This window comes from Hemiscyllium ocellatum, chromosome 21, assembly GCF_020745735.1.
Source record: "Hemiscyllium ocellatum isolate sHemOce1 chromosome 21, sHemOce1.pat.X.cur, whole genome shotgun sequence".
Classification (NCBI taxonomy): Eukaryota; Metazoa; Chordata; class Chondrichthyes; order Orectolobiformes; family Hemiscylliidae; genus Hemiscyllium; species Hemiscyllium ocellatum.
This window is the reverse complement of record NC_083421.1, coordinates 25,493,748-25,507,521: the sequence shown is the minus strand read 5'-3', so window position 1 is coordinate 25,507,521 and position 13,774 is coordinate 25,493,748.

Below are 13,774 nucleotides of genomic sequence, written 5' to 3'. Positions count from 1 at the left end.
TACTGATGAAAAATCTGTCTATCTCAGCCTTGAATACACTTAATGACCCAGCCTTAACAGTCCTCTGCGGTAAATATTTCCACTGGTTTACCCTCTACCCAGAGAGAAAAACATTCCTCCTCACTTCAGTCTAAAATGTGTGACCCCTCACTCTGAGTTTATGTTCTCTGGTCCTAGACTCTCCTACAACGGGGACCAACCTCTCCACATCTCCCCTGTTAAGTCCTATAGGAAGTTTTGATGTTTCAACAAGGTTGCCTCTCATTCTGCTAAACTCCAGTGAGCACAGGCCCAACCTTCCCAATCTCTCCTCAGAAGACACCCCCTCCATACCTAGTATCAACCAAGTGAATCTTCTCTAGGCTGCCTCCAGCACTATATATATATTTTCTCTTAGATAAGATCCCCGAATTCTTCACAATATTCTAGCTGTGATTTGACTTGCGCCCCGTGTAATGATAACTTTAGCAAACCCTCCCTACTTGTTTATTCCATTCCCTTTGAAATAAAGGCTCATGTTCCATTTGCCCTCCCTGGTGCCTGCTAAATATGGAAGCTACCGTTTTGTAATTTATAGATGAGGACTCCCACATCCCTCTGTGCTGTCATGTTTTTGGAACAGAAGTAGGCTGTTCAACTCCTCAAGCCTGTTCTGCCATCCAATGAGATCATGGCTGATCTGTGGCTAACTCCATATACCTGCCTTGGGCCCATATCCCTTGCAATATTTACTTAAATAAAATTCAGCTCCTCTAATCTTCCTGCCAAGGTGCATAACCTTACATCTCCCACATTATATTCCATCTGTCAACTATTTGCCCACTCACTTAATCTATCTATATCTCTCTGTAGATTTTTGGATCATCCTCACCCATTGCCTTTCCATCTATTTATGTGTCATCCACTAACTTGGCAAGTGTACATTTGCTTTCCTCATCTGAGGCATTAAGACATATTGTAAATAATTGCGGTCCCAGCACTGATCTCTGTGGCATTACACCAGTTAAAGCTCGCCATTCTGAAAATAACCCTTCTCCCAACAATCTGTCTTGCAATTGTACCAGCTTCCACCACTTCCTCTGGCAGGTCATTCCATACATGCACCACCCTCTGCATGAAAAGGTTGTCCCTTCGGTCCCTTTTATATCTTCCCCTCTCACCCTAAACCTATGCCCTCTAGTTCTGGACTCCCCATGCCTAGGGAAAAGACCTTGTCTATTCACCCTATCCATTCCCCTCATGATTTTATAAACCTCTATAAGGTCACCCCTCAGCCTCTGATGGTCCAGGGAAAACAGCCCCAGCCTATTCAGCCTCTCCCTGTAGCTCAAATGCTCCAACCCTGGCAACATCCTTGTAAATCCTTTCTGGACCCTTTCAAGTTTCACAACATCCTTCCCGATAGGAAGGAGACTAGAATAACATGCAATATTCCAAAGGTGGCCATAACCCATGTCCTGTACAGCCACAACATGACCTCCCAACTCCTACACTCAATGCACTGATCCATAAAGGAAAGTATACCAAATGCCTTCTTCACTATCCTACCTATGACTCTACTCTCAAGGAGCTATGAACTGTCACCTACATCCTTCCCCTTTTGCTACCTACACGCCCGCTTCCAATCCTCTGGATCTCCCTCCTCAAATCCTCCCAACCCCTCTCTCCATTCCAATATTTTAGCATATGTTTAGAGTAAGTTTCCCATATGACAAGATGCACCAACTTTAAGGGCATTTAAAGGGTCATTTGATAGGCATATGGACAAAAATGGAATACTGTCGGTTAAATGGGCTTTACATTGGCTTCACAGGTTGGTGCAACATCAAGGGCCGAAGGGCCTGTACTGCACTGTAATGTTCTACGTTCTATGGTCAGTGTCTCTGAACCTCCTAGTGCCAGTGCAGCTGAAGTATCCAGACCCAGTGACATGGCTAGATCCTGTCCAAGACACCTTCTAGTGCAGGCTAAGAGTAATACTGACAATAAAGAGAGGGCGATGTCCCAGACAATATTTAACCTCCAACTGAGATCAACAAAGCAGATTATCTTGTCACCTATTTGTAAGCTCTGGCCGTGTACAATCTGACTGCTGTATTCCCTATGTTGTGACTGTGATTTCCCCATCAAAAATCATGTTATTTTTAAAGCATCTTAGGACTTTCTGAAATTGTATAAGGCCCGAGAGATCAAAGAGAAAGGATTAGGCCATTCAGCCTGTCTAGCCTGTGCTCTGTAAGAGCATGACTGACTGATTTTGGCCTCGGCTCTGCTTTCCTGTCTTTTCCTCATGACCCACTACTTCTCTGCAGTTCATTATTGATCTGTATAAAAAGAGGTGTTGATAGTTCTCTCCTTGCATCAGCTTTCAAAACTGCAGTGGAGGTGTTAAATGTCTGTAGTGGAGTCAAAAAAAAAACAGTTCCTGATTGTCTAGATTATCTTGAATCCAAGGAATGTAAAAGGCTAAGTTGCCCATCATGACCAAATGGCTGGTTGTCACTTAACATCAAAAGTGTCTTCGTTTTCTCCTGTGCGTTCCCCAGGAAAATCAACACATTCAGCTCTTCAAAATGTAGCTTTGACACACTCCGGTATTGAACGGGTAACAGCATCATCTATTAAACAATGGCAGCCAGTCTTTATACTTCAATTCTAATCAGTCACTGTCCTTTGAGCAGATCATCTCAATAACACTCTGTTTTCATTGGAGGTGATTTAATTGGAGCCATCCATCCACTGAAGGATACATACCGTAAACAGCACGGACCGGATTCTATTGCAGCTTTTAAAGGTTTTGCTGATCAGGTATATCCCAGAACTTGCTGGGCCCCTTGCCGAGATATTTGTATCATCGACAGCCATTACGAGGTGCCAAAAGACTGGAGGTTGGCTAATGTGGTGCCATTGTTTAAGAAAGATTGTAAGGAAAAGCCAGGGAACTATGGATGTTGATGGTATGAATGTTGATGGAGGGGATTCTGATGTATAGGATTTAAAGGCATTTGGAAAGGCAAGGACTGATGAAGGATAGTCACCATGGCTTTCATAGAATCTCTACAGTGTAGAAACAGGACATTCAGCCCAACAAGCCCACACTGACTCTTCACAGAGCATCCCACCCAAACTTACCCCATAACTCTGCTTTTCCAATGGGTAATCTACACATCTCTGCTCACTATGGGAAATTTAACATTGCCAATCCACCTGACCTGCACATCTATGGACTGTGGGAGCAAACCAGAGCACCCGGAGGAAACCTACAGGCAGACATGGGGAGAACATGCAAACTCCAGGCTTGATATGAACCAGAGTCTCTGGCGCTGTGAGTTAGTAATGTTAACAACTGAGCTACCATGCCAGCCCAATCATCTGCTCAATCCTCCTATTCCTACTCTTCGCTAGCACTTCCTGAACACAGGAAACATATTAGCTACTTGCCAGTTGTCAAGCACCTCTCCACTGCTGAAAATGTGTTGCTGGTTAAAGCACAGCAGGTCAGGCAGCATCCAAGGAACAGGAAATTCGACGTTTCGGGCCAGAGCCCTTCATCAGAGCCCTTCCTGATGAAGGGCTCTGGCCCGAAACGTCGAATTTCCTGTTCCTTGGATGCTGCCTGACCTGCTGTGCTTTAACCAGCAACACATTTTCAGCTCTGATCTCCAGCATCTGCAGACCTCACGTTTTACTCAAAGCACCTCTCCACTGGCTAGTGAGGATACCAAGATTTTCATTAAAGGCCCAGCAATCTCATCTATTACTTCTATCAATAACCTGGGGTGGTTCCCTTCGGGCTCTGGAGACATCCACCTTAATGCTCTACTAGAGACTCAACACTACTTATTTCTTGACCTCAAAATGTCCTAGCATATTAGTAAGCTCCACACAAATCGCACTATTCCCCATGTTCTTTTCCTTAGTGAATATTGATGCAAAGTCTTAATTTAGAATCTCACATATATCCTCTGCCTTCGAGCACAAGTCCCATTCCTTACCCTTCAGTGGTCCTACCCTCTCCCTAGTAATCCCAAGTATGAAATGCCTTGGGATTCCCTTTCACTGTACTTGACAAGGACTTTCCATGGCCTATCCTTGCTCTCCTAATACCCTGTTTCAGTTATGTCCCTGCTACCTGGTTTCTTCATATTCCTTACAGGCCTGTCCACTTTTATCTTCCAAAACCTTACATATGCCACTTTTTCTCTTTTAGAGTAAATTCACAATCTCTCTCATCATCCACGGGTTCCACACCTTGCCATTCTTGTCGTTCCTTCTTATTGGAACATGCTGACCCTGAACTCTGATCAGTAGGTCTTTAAACAACTCCAATATGTAAAATATTGACTTGCCTGATAATAGCTCCTCCAAATTAACACTTCCTAGCTCTTGTCTAATACTTTCAAAAGTGGCTTCACCCAATATATTCCCACAAGGACCAGACTTATTCTTATTCAGAGTTATCTTACAACTTGAGGAGCTGTGATCGTTTTCCAAAATGTTCTTCCAGTAGAAGGTCAGTCACCTGGTTGGACTTGGTGGCATCACTTAGGCTCACGAGACCATGGATCTGTGCCTGGGAAGGCTTCAATTTTTTTGTGTGTGGGAAATCATATACATAGAACATTACAGCGCAGGACGTGCCCTTCTGCTCTCAATATTGTGCTGACCTGTGAAACCAATCTGAATGCCATCTAACCAACACTAATCCAACTATTTCACTTTCTTCCATATGTCTATCCAATGACCATTTAGTTGCTCTTAAAGTTGACTAGTCTACTACTGTTGCAGCCAGGCCATTTCACACCACTACTCCTCTCTGAGTAAAGAAACTCCTCTGACATCTGTCCTAAATCTATCACCCCTAAATAAAAAGCTATGTCCCCTCATGTTAGCCATCACTATCAGAGGAAGAAGATTCTCACTGTCCACTCTATCTAACTCTCTGATTATCTTATACGTCTCAATTAAGTCACCTCTCAACCTTCTCTCTAACGAAAACAGCCTCAAGTCCCTCAGCCTTTCCTCATAAGGCCTTCCCTCCATATCAGGCAACATCCTAGTAAATCTCTGGAGTGTTTGAGTTGTAGGGAGAGGTTGAATAGGCTGGGGCTTTTTTTCTCTGGAGCCTTGCAGATTGAGGGGTGACCTTCTAGAAGCTGATTAAAATCATTGTTAGCATGAATAGTCAAGGTCTTTTCCTCAGGGTGGACCAAAACTAGAGGGCATAGGTTTACGGTGAGAGGGGAAAGATTTAATAAAGGACGTAAGGGTCAACCTTTTCACACAGAGGCTGGCACATGAATGGACTGAGCTGCCAGAGGAAGTGGTGGAAGTGGGTACAATTACAACATTTAAATGGCATCTGCATGTGTTTATGAATAGGAAGAGTTTAGAGGGACATGGGCCAAGTGCTATCAAATGGAACTAGGTCAGATTGGGATGTATGGTCAGTGCTGACAAGTTGGACTGAAGAGTCCGCAGTCATTGTTTTTGCCAAGTTGGACTGAAGTGTCTGTTTTCATGCTGTATGACTCTTTGATTCCATGGTGGTAAATTGCTCTCTCTGAAATACAGGGCATGAGCTGGACAAACAAAAGCAGATCCTCAAAATCTGAAATCAAAACAAAGAGCTGGAGAAATTCAGCAGATCTGGCAGAATCTGTAGAGTGAAAAGAGGGTTAATGTTTCAACACTGATTTGATTCTTCTCCAGAACAGATATTTGGAAGACCTTCAATAAGTGATCTCCTTGTAAACAGGTACATATTTGCCTGGTAACAGTAATGGTTGCTAATGCAGCACTGATCCTTGGGTTTATGCTAAATTTAGTAGTCTACTATTTTTTCAAGAGTGGTTGATATTCTAACAGACTCAAATATCTGATTTTGCAAAATTTCTATAGTATACCAGCAAATTGCACATTTGGCATTTGCCAAATGAGCTCATCAATGGACAAATCTTTCATGCCTAGAAGTTTGAAATTTAATCAAAAGTGAAGACAGCAGGAGTGATTCAGTTTAAGAACTGCTACTATACATATCTGAGTTGAAACCCTTGTTATAGTGGATCCCTGTAGGGATCACACTTGCCCTGATTTAGAATGGTCCTACATTTATGCAGCTCTTTGGGGTTTTTGTTATAACGTTCCAACTTTTGTTTGCATGACTGGACAATACCTCGTACTCCCGCAAGGAGGCTGAGCAATTCATTAAAGCACAGCAGGCCAGGCAGCATCTCAGGAATAGAGAATTCGACGTTTCGAGCATAAGCCCTTCATCAGAAATAAGAGAGAGAGCCAAGCAGGCTAAGATAAAAGGTAGGGAGGAGGGACTAGGGGGAGGGGCGATGGAGGTGGGATAGGTGGAAGGAGGTCAAGGTGAAGGTGATAGGCCCACGCGGCCACCGGGAATGACCACCACTCCTCCGTCGCCGCAACCATTTCCGCCCCTCCGGTTGCCGTCGGCACAGCCACTTCCGCCCCCACTGACATCACTAACCTGCAGGAGCACAAATCCTCAGGTTTCCCCGCCCCCACGCCGTCTTTCGTCACTACGCGTAACCCCACCCCCACGCAAACCTTTGTCACCACGCATAACCCTCGTCACCACACATAACCCCGCTCCCACGCCGTCTTTCGTCACTTCACGTAACCCTGCCCCCACGCTTATTTCCGTCACGACGCATGACCCCGCCCCCACATCGAGCAACGTCACCACGGATTAATGAGTTCAACACGCGGCGAGATATTGGACAATTCTTCCGCCGCCTTCGCCTCCGTGCCTACTTTCACAACCAAGACTCCCGCCCACCCTCGGACGACCCCTTCTCCCGCCTCCAACACACCCCATCCACCTGGACACCCCGTGCTGGCCTCCTACCCGCCCTTGACCTCTTTATAGCCAACTGCCGCCGTGACATTAACCGACTCAACCTGTCCACCCCTCTCACCCACTCCAACCTCTCACCCTCAGAACGTGCAGCCCTCCACTCCCTCCGCTCCAATCCCAACCTCACCATCAAACCCGCAGACAAGGGAGGCGCGGTGGTAGTTTGGCGCACTGACCTGTATACCGCTGAAGCCAAACGCCAGCTCGCGGACGCCTCCTCTTATCGCCCCCTTGACCACGACCCCACCTCCCACCACCAAACCATCATCTCCCAGACCATCCAGGACCTCATCACCTCAGGGAATCTCCCATCCACCGCCTCCAACCTCATAGTCCCACAACCCCGCACCGCCCGTTTCTACCTCCTGCCCAAAATCCACAAACCTGAATGCCCCGGCCGACCCATTGTCTCAGCCTGCTCCTGCCCCACCGAACTCATCTCCCAATACCTCGACACGGTCCTGTCCCCTTTAGTCCAAGAACTCCCCACCTACGTTCGGGACACCACCCACGCCCTCCACCTCCTCCAGGATTTTCGCTTCCCCGGTCCCCAACGCCTTATTTTCACTATGGACATCCAGTTCCTGTACACCTCCATCCCCCATCACGAAGGACTCAAAGCCCTCCGCTTCTTCCTTTCCCGCCGCACCAACCAGTACCCTTCCACTGACACCCTCCTTCGACTGACTGAACTGGTCCTCACCCTGAATAACTTCTCTTTTCAATCCTCCCACTTCCTCCAAACTAAAGGAGTTGCCATGGGCACCCGCATGGGCCCCAGCTATGCCTGCCTCTTCGTAGGATATGTGGAACAGTCCATTTTCCGCAACTACACTGGCACCACCCCCCACCTTTTCCTCCGCTACATCGGTGACTGTATCGGCGCTGCCTCGTGCTCCCACGAGGAGGTTGAACAGTTCATCAACTTTACTAACACCTTCCATCCCGACCTGAAATTCACCTGGACTGTCTCAGACTCCTCCCTCCCCTTCCTAGACCTTTCCATTTCTATCTCGGGCGACCGACTCAACACAGACATCTATTATAAACCGACTGACTCCCACAGCTACCTGGACTACACCTCCTCCCACCCTGCCCCCTGTAAAAACGCCATCCCATATTCCCAATTCCTTCGTCTCCGCCGCATCTGCTCCCAGGAGGACCAATTCCAACACCGCACAGCCCAGATGGCCTCCTTCTTCAAGGACCACAGATTCCCCCCAGACGTGATCGACGATGCCTTCCACCGCATCTCCTCCACTTCCCGCTCCTCCGCCCTTGAGCCCCGCTCCTCCAACCGCCACCAAGACAGAACCCCACTGGTTCTCACCTACCACCCCACTAACCTCCGCATACAACGTATCATCCGCCGCCATTTCCGCCACCTCCAAACGGACCCCACCACCAAGGATATATTTCCCTCCCCTCCCCTATCAGCGTTCCGCAAGGACCACTCCCTTCGTGACTCCCTCGTCAGATCCACACCCCCCACCAACCCAACCTCCACCCCCGGCACCTTCCCCTGCAACCGCAGGAAATGTAAAACTTGCGCCCACACCTCCACACTCACTTCCCTCCAAGGCCCCAAGGGATCCTTCCATATCCGCCACAAGTTCACCTGTACCTCCACACACATCATCTATTGCATCCGCTGCACCCGATGTGGCCTCCTCTATATTGGTGAGACAGGCCGCTTACTTGCAGAACGCTTCAGAGAACACCTCCGGGCCGCCCGAACCAACCAACCCAATCGCCCCGTGGCTCAACACTTTAACTCTCCCTCCCACTCCAACGAGGACATGCAGGTCCTTGGACTCCTCCACCGGCAGAACACAACAACACGACGGCTGGAGGAGGAGCGCCTCATCTTCCGCCTGGGAACCCTCCAACCACAAGGTATGAATTCAGATTTCTCCAGTTTCCTCATTTCCCCTCCCCCCACCTTGTCTCAGTCGGTTCCCTCAACTCAGCACCGCCCTCCTAACCTGCAATCCTCTTCCTGACCTCTCCGCGCCCACCCCACTCCGGCCTATCACCCTCACCTTGACCTCCTTCCACCTATCCTACCTCCATCGCCCCTCCCCCTAGTTCCTCCTCCCTACCTTTTATCTTAGCCTGCTTGGCTCTCTCTCTTATTCCTGATGAAGGGCTTATGCTCGAAACGTCGAATTCTCTATTCCTGAGATGCTGCCTGGCCTGCTGTGCTTTAACCAGCAACACATTTGCAGCTGTGATCTCCAGCATCTGCAGACCTCATTTTTTACTGAGCAATTCATTAACGTCACCAACACTTTCCACCCTGACCTTAAATTTACCTGGACCATTTCTGACACCCCCCTCCCCTTCCTGGACCCCTCCATCTCCATTAATGACGACCGACTTGACACCATTTTTTACAAACCCACCAACTCCCACAGCTACCTGGATTACACCTCTTCCCACCCTACCTCCTGCAAAAATGCCACCCCATATTCCCAATTCCTCCGCCTCCGCCGTATCTGCTCCCAGGAGGACCAGTTGCACCACAGAACACATCAGATGGCCTCCTTCTTTAGAGACCGCAATTTTGCTTCCTACGTAGTTAAAGATGCCCTCCAACGCATCTCGTCCACCTCCGCCCTCAGACCCCACCCCTCCAACCGTAACAAGGACAGAACCCCCCTGGTGCTCACCTTCCACCCTACCAACCTTCGCAGAAACCAAATCATCCGCTAACACATCCACCACCTCCAAAAAGATCCCACCACCAGGGATATATTTCCCTCCCCACCCCTTTCCGCCTTCTGCAAAGACTGTTCCCTCCGTGACTACCTGGTCAGGTCCACGCCCCCCTACAACCCACTCTCCCATCCTGGCACCTTCCTCTGCCACCGCAGGAACTGTAAAACCTGCGCCCACACCTCCTCCCTCACCTCTATCCAAGGCCCTAAAGAAGCCTTCCACATCTATCAAAGTTTTACCTGCACATCCACCAATATCATTTATTGTATCCATTGCTCCCGATGCGGTCTCCTCTACATTGGGGAGACTGGACACCTCCTAGCAGAACGCTTTAGGGAACATCTCTGGGACAGCCGCACCAATCAACCACACCGCCCCGTGGCCCAACATTTCAACTCCCCCTCCCACTCTGCCAAGGACATGGAGGTCGTGGGCCTTCTTCACCACTGCTTCCTCACCACCAGACGCCTGGAGGAAGAACGCCTCATCTTCCACCTTGGAACACATCAACCCTAGGGCATCAATGTGGACTTCAACAGTTTCCTCATTTTCCCTCCCCCACCTCACCCCAGTTCCAAACTTCCAGCTCAGCACTGTCCCCATGACTTGTCCTACCTGCCTATCTTCTTTTCCACCTATCCATTCCACCCTCCTCCCTGACCTATCACCTTCGTCCCCTCCCCCACTCACCTATTGTACTCTTTGCTACTTTCTGCCCACCCCCACCCTCCTCTCATTTATTTCTCAACCTTCAAGCTCTCTGCCTGTATCCCTGATGAAGGGCTTTTGCCCGAAACATTGATTTTACTGCTCTTCGGATGCTGCCTGAACTGCTGTGCTTTTCCAGCACCGTTCTAATCTAGACTCTGGTTTCCAGCATCTGCAATCATTGTTTTTACCTGGACAATATTAAAGTTGTCCATTTGTATGTCCCAAGGTATCCCCTTTTCAAAATGGTTGACAGAGTAGTAATTTCTCCAGCTTGCTGTGAACCACTGTTTCATGAGCATACCTGCAGCATTGATCACTCCACTGGGCCTGGTGAACATTGAGAGAGCTGGTACTTGCAGTGAGTAGCATGCCCGGTGAAACGGCCAAGACATAAAAGAGACCTAAGTGTAACCTTTTCACACAGAGGGTGGTACGTTTAAGGAACGAGCTGCCAGAGGAAGTGGTGGAGGCTAGCACAATTGCAACATTTAAAAGGCATCTAGATGGGTAAAAGGAGGGATATAAAGGGTTTGAAGGGATACGGGCTGGGTGCTGGCAGGTGGGACTAGAATGGGTTGGGATATCTGGTTGGCATGGATGAGTTGGACCGAAGGGTCTGTTTCCGTGCTATCCATCTCTGTGACTCTACGATGTCCAGGGTCATTCAACTTACTCCAATCACATTCCTTGGACTATTGCATTACTTTACCAAATATTTCACATTACTAACTCCTTTTGCCATTCTGCTGTATCCATTTACTCCTCTGCTGGGCCCATTCTTTTCGTTTCTTCCTTTATCCCATTATAATTCTCTTTTGACTTTCACAAAGATATTTTTTGCCACTTCATCTCTCCTATGCTTCACTTTATCACTGACCTCTGTTTTGCTCTTTCCCTGTCCCCTTTTCATAGTTCTGCAGTTGCTTACAAGCTGTTTGGTTTCTAATTTCTTCCCGCTCTGATGAAACATTGATTCTCTCCCTGTCTGCCGCCAGACTTGCCAAATGCTTCAGTTTCCGGTTTCACATTTTGCTTTTATTTTCATTCCCTGTTTTTTTTCCCCAAATAGGATTCCTGGTCATGAGTAAATGAAATTGATGGCTTGCAGCCAGTTATGCGAATGATGCACACTGTTTACACCAAATGTGATGCTGCTAATGCAATGTGAAAAGTCACAAAGTTAAAAATCAATGCGATGTGAAACTGAGTTAAGCTGAGAGACGTTCTTTGTGAATTACCCCACCCTGCTTCCTTACCATTCCCTTTCCACATTGAACGTACAGAGTCTGAACTTTCGGAACAGATTTCTGGTCTGTTCTGTTTCACCTGATCTGCAGTTAGAGTGTAACAGTTGAACTAAATGTCCTCCAAGTTAGAGAAGGGGGAAAATAAGCTAGTGTTCCTGTTCATGATTGCTCTCCAGCCATTCCTACTCAAAAGTGAATGTTATATCAGAATGTGGGAACAGGAGAAGGCCATTTAGCTCCTTCAGCCAGTTACACCAATGAGATCAACATTCATATTTAAAAGGAACAAAAATAAACATCAAGTTAAAACAACAATCTATAATTTCCATTTGTGGACAAATGCTCAAAACATTTTTCAGCTTTCAAAAGTGTTTCCTGACTTCACTTTTGAAAAATTTGACTTCAACATGTAGACAATTCTCCCTTGACCTCAATTTCTTAAACAACAGAGGTAAGCTTGATAAGCTACCCGGTTGCCCTTAATATCTGAAAATTTCAATCCAGTTTTTCCTTATCCTTTTAAGTTCTGGGCAGAGAAGAGTTTGTGTAATCTTCCCTTGTAATTAAACCTCTGGAGTCCAATTATATAATTCTGGTAAAACTACACTGTATTTCCTCCCTTCAAAATATTTCCTTTTGAAGATCTGGTGCCCAGATTACTCTCAATATTCTAGGTGCGCTCTAAACTGGGCTGTTTACAGTTAAGATTTGTATTCTGTTTTTGTCACCTGGATATAAAGACCTGCATTCCATTAGCCTTTTTGATTATTTTCAGTTTATTTTTATACCATTTTAATGCTTTAAGTACCTGGAAACCATGTCTCTTTGGACAATTAGTCAATACCCTATTGTTGTTTTAGGTCCAAAATGGATGACTTTACACTTATACACATTCAAGTCCATTTGCCAGAGTTTTAACCATTTGTTTATCATATTAGTATCTTGGCAATTTTCTTCATTAACTTCACATATGTCACCTGTCTTTGTGAAAACAGTAAATTTAAGGTGAGCTTTCAACTCCCTTATTGACGTAGTACATACACGGAATAGGAGCTACACCAACACAACTCTTTGCAGTAATGTCAATTTGCATCAAAATGCTGTTCCAGAAGCCCAAAATTCTCCCTAAGCCATACACAGGCAGCCTTAAGCCAAGCCTTTTCTTTGCCATCCATTCCTCTACAGCTGGGCTTTAACAGCTAAACTCCCAACGCTGAGCACGAGTAGAAAACTCATTTAATCACTTAGCACAATAGATGAGGAGCAGGAATGGCACCAACCTGACATCTATGACTTAACATTAGACATCACATTCAAGTATTAACAGAACTGGTTTCTCTAATACAATGGTGCATACCAGAATGTGTAAAGGATCTTTGGTTACTTGGATCTGTATTTGGCTTACAAGAAGCAACTGTAACACTTACTGGCTGTGAGTGGGGAGAAACCACAAGCAAGTGTAAAACTGATTACTTGATTTCTCCTCACCCTCAGTCAATGACACAAATGACACAGCAGCCTCAAACTTCACTGAATTGGAGCGGGGGGGAGGGGGGAAGAGCAGCGAGTGTGTTATGTGTTGTGGCGGTGACAACTGCTTGTCTGTAGCAGGGGAGGAGAGGAGAAGCACTGAATACATTGTGAATGGGATGTGCGAGAGGGTCTTAACTGAGTCTTCTATAACAAGGGAATACGGATAGGGAGTGTTTCCTAACATTTTTTTACTTTACAAATGCAGATTTATGATGCATATTTTGATCCATAACACACAAACCTGATTTATTATATATTGGATATTCCAAACTGCTTTTGTCTTTGCTGGCATCCGGGGTAATGCTATTTTTTAGACATTAAAAAGAGATCATATTGTAAAATAGTTGGGAAACAGTGGGTTTAAGAGTGGGAGGCAAAGATTAGTAATGAATGGATGATTCTCTTACAGGACAACACTAACCCCTCGACTTCTGGGACCCGGAAGCTGCCTGAACTGCTGTGCTCTTCCAGCACCACTAATCCAGATCCTGGGAGTCAAGATTAGGCACATTATTTTTATTATATTTTATTTAAATGTTAAGCAGGATAATAGCAGACTTCAAATGGATATACACATGCTGATGCAATGTACTTTAACAAGGCAGTATAATGTTTTTACTTTGAAAGGAAAAAGAGCAAATGGACTTGGGGATGGATATTTGAAAATGATTGAAGG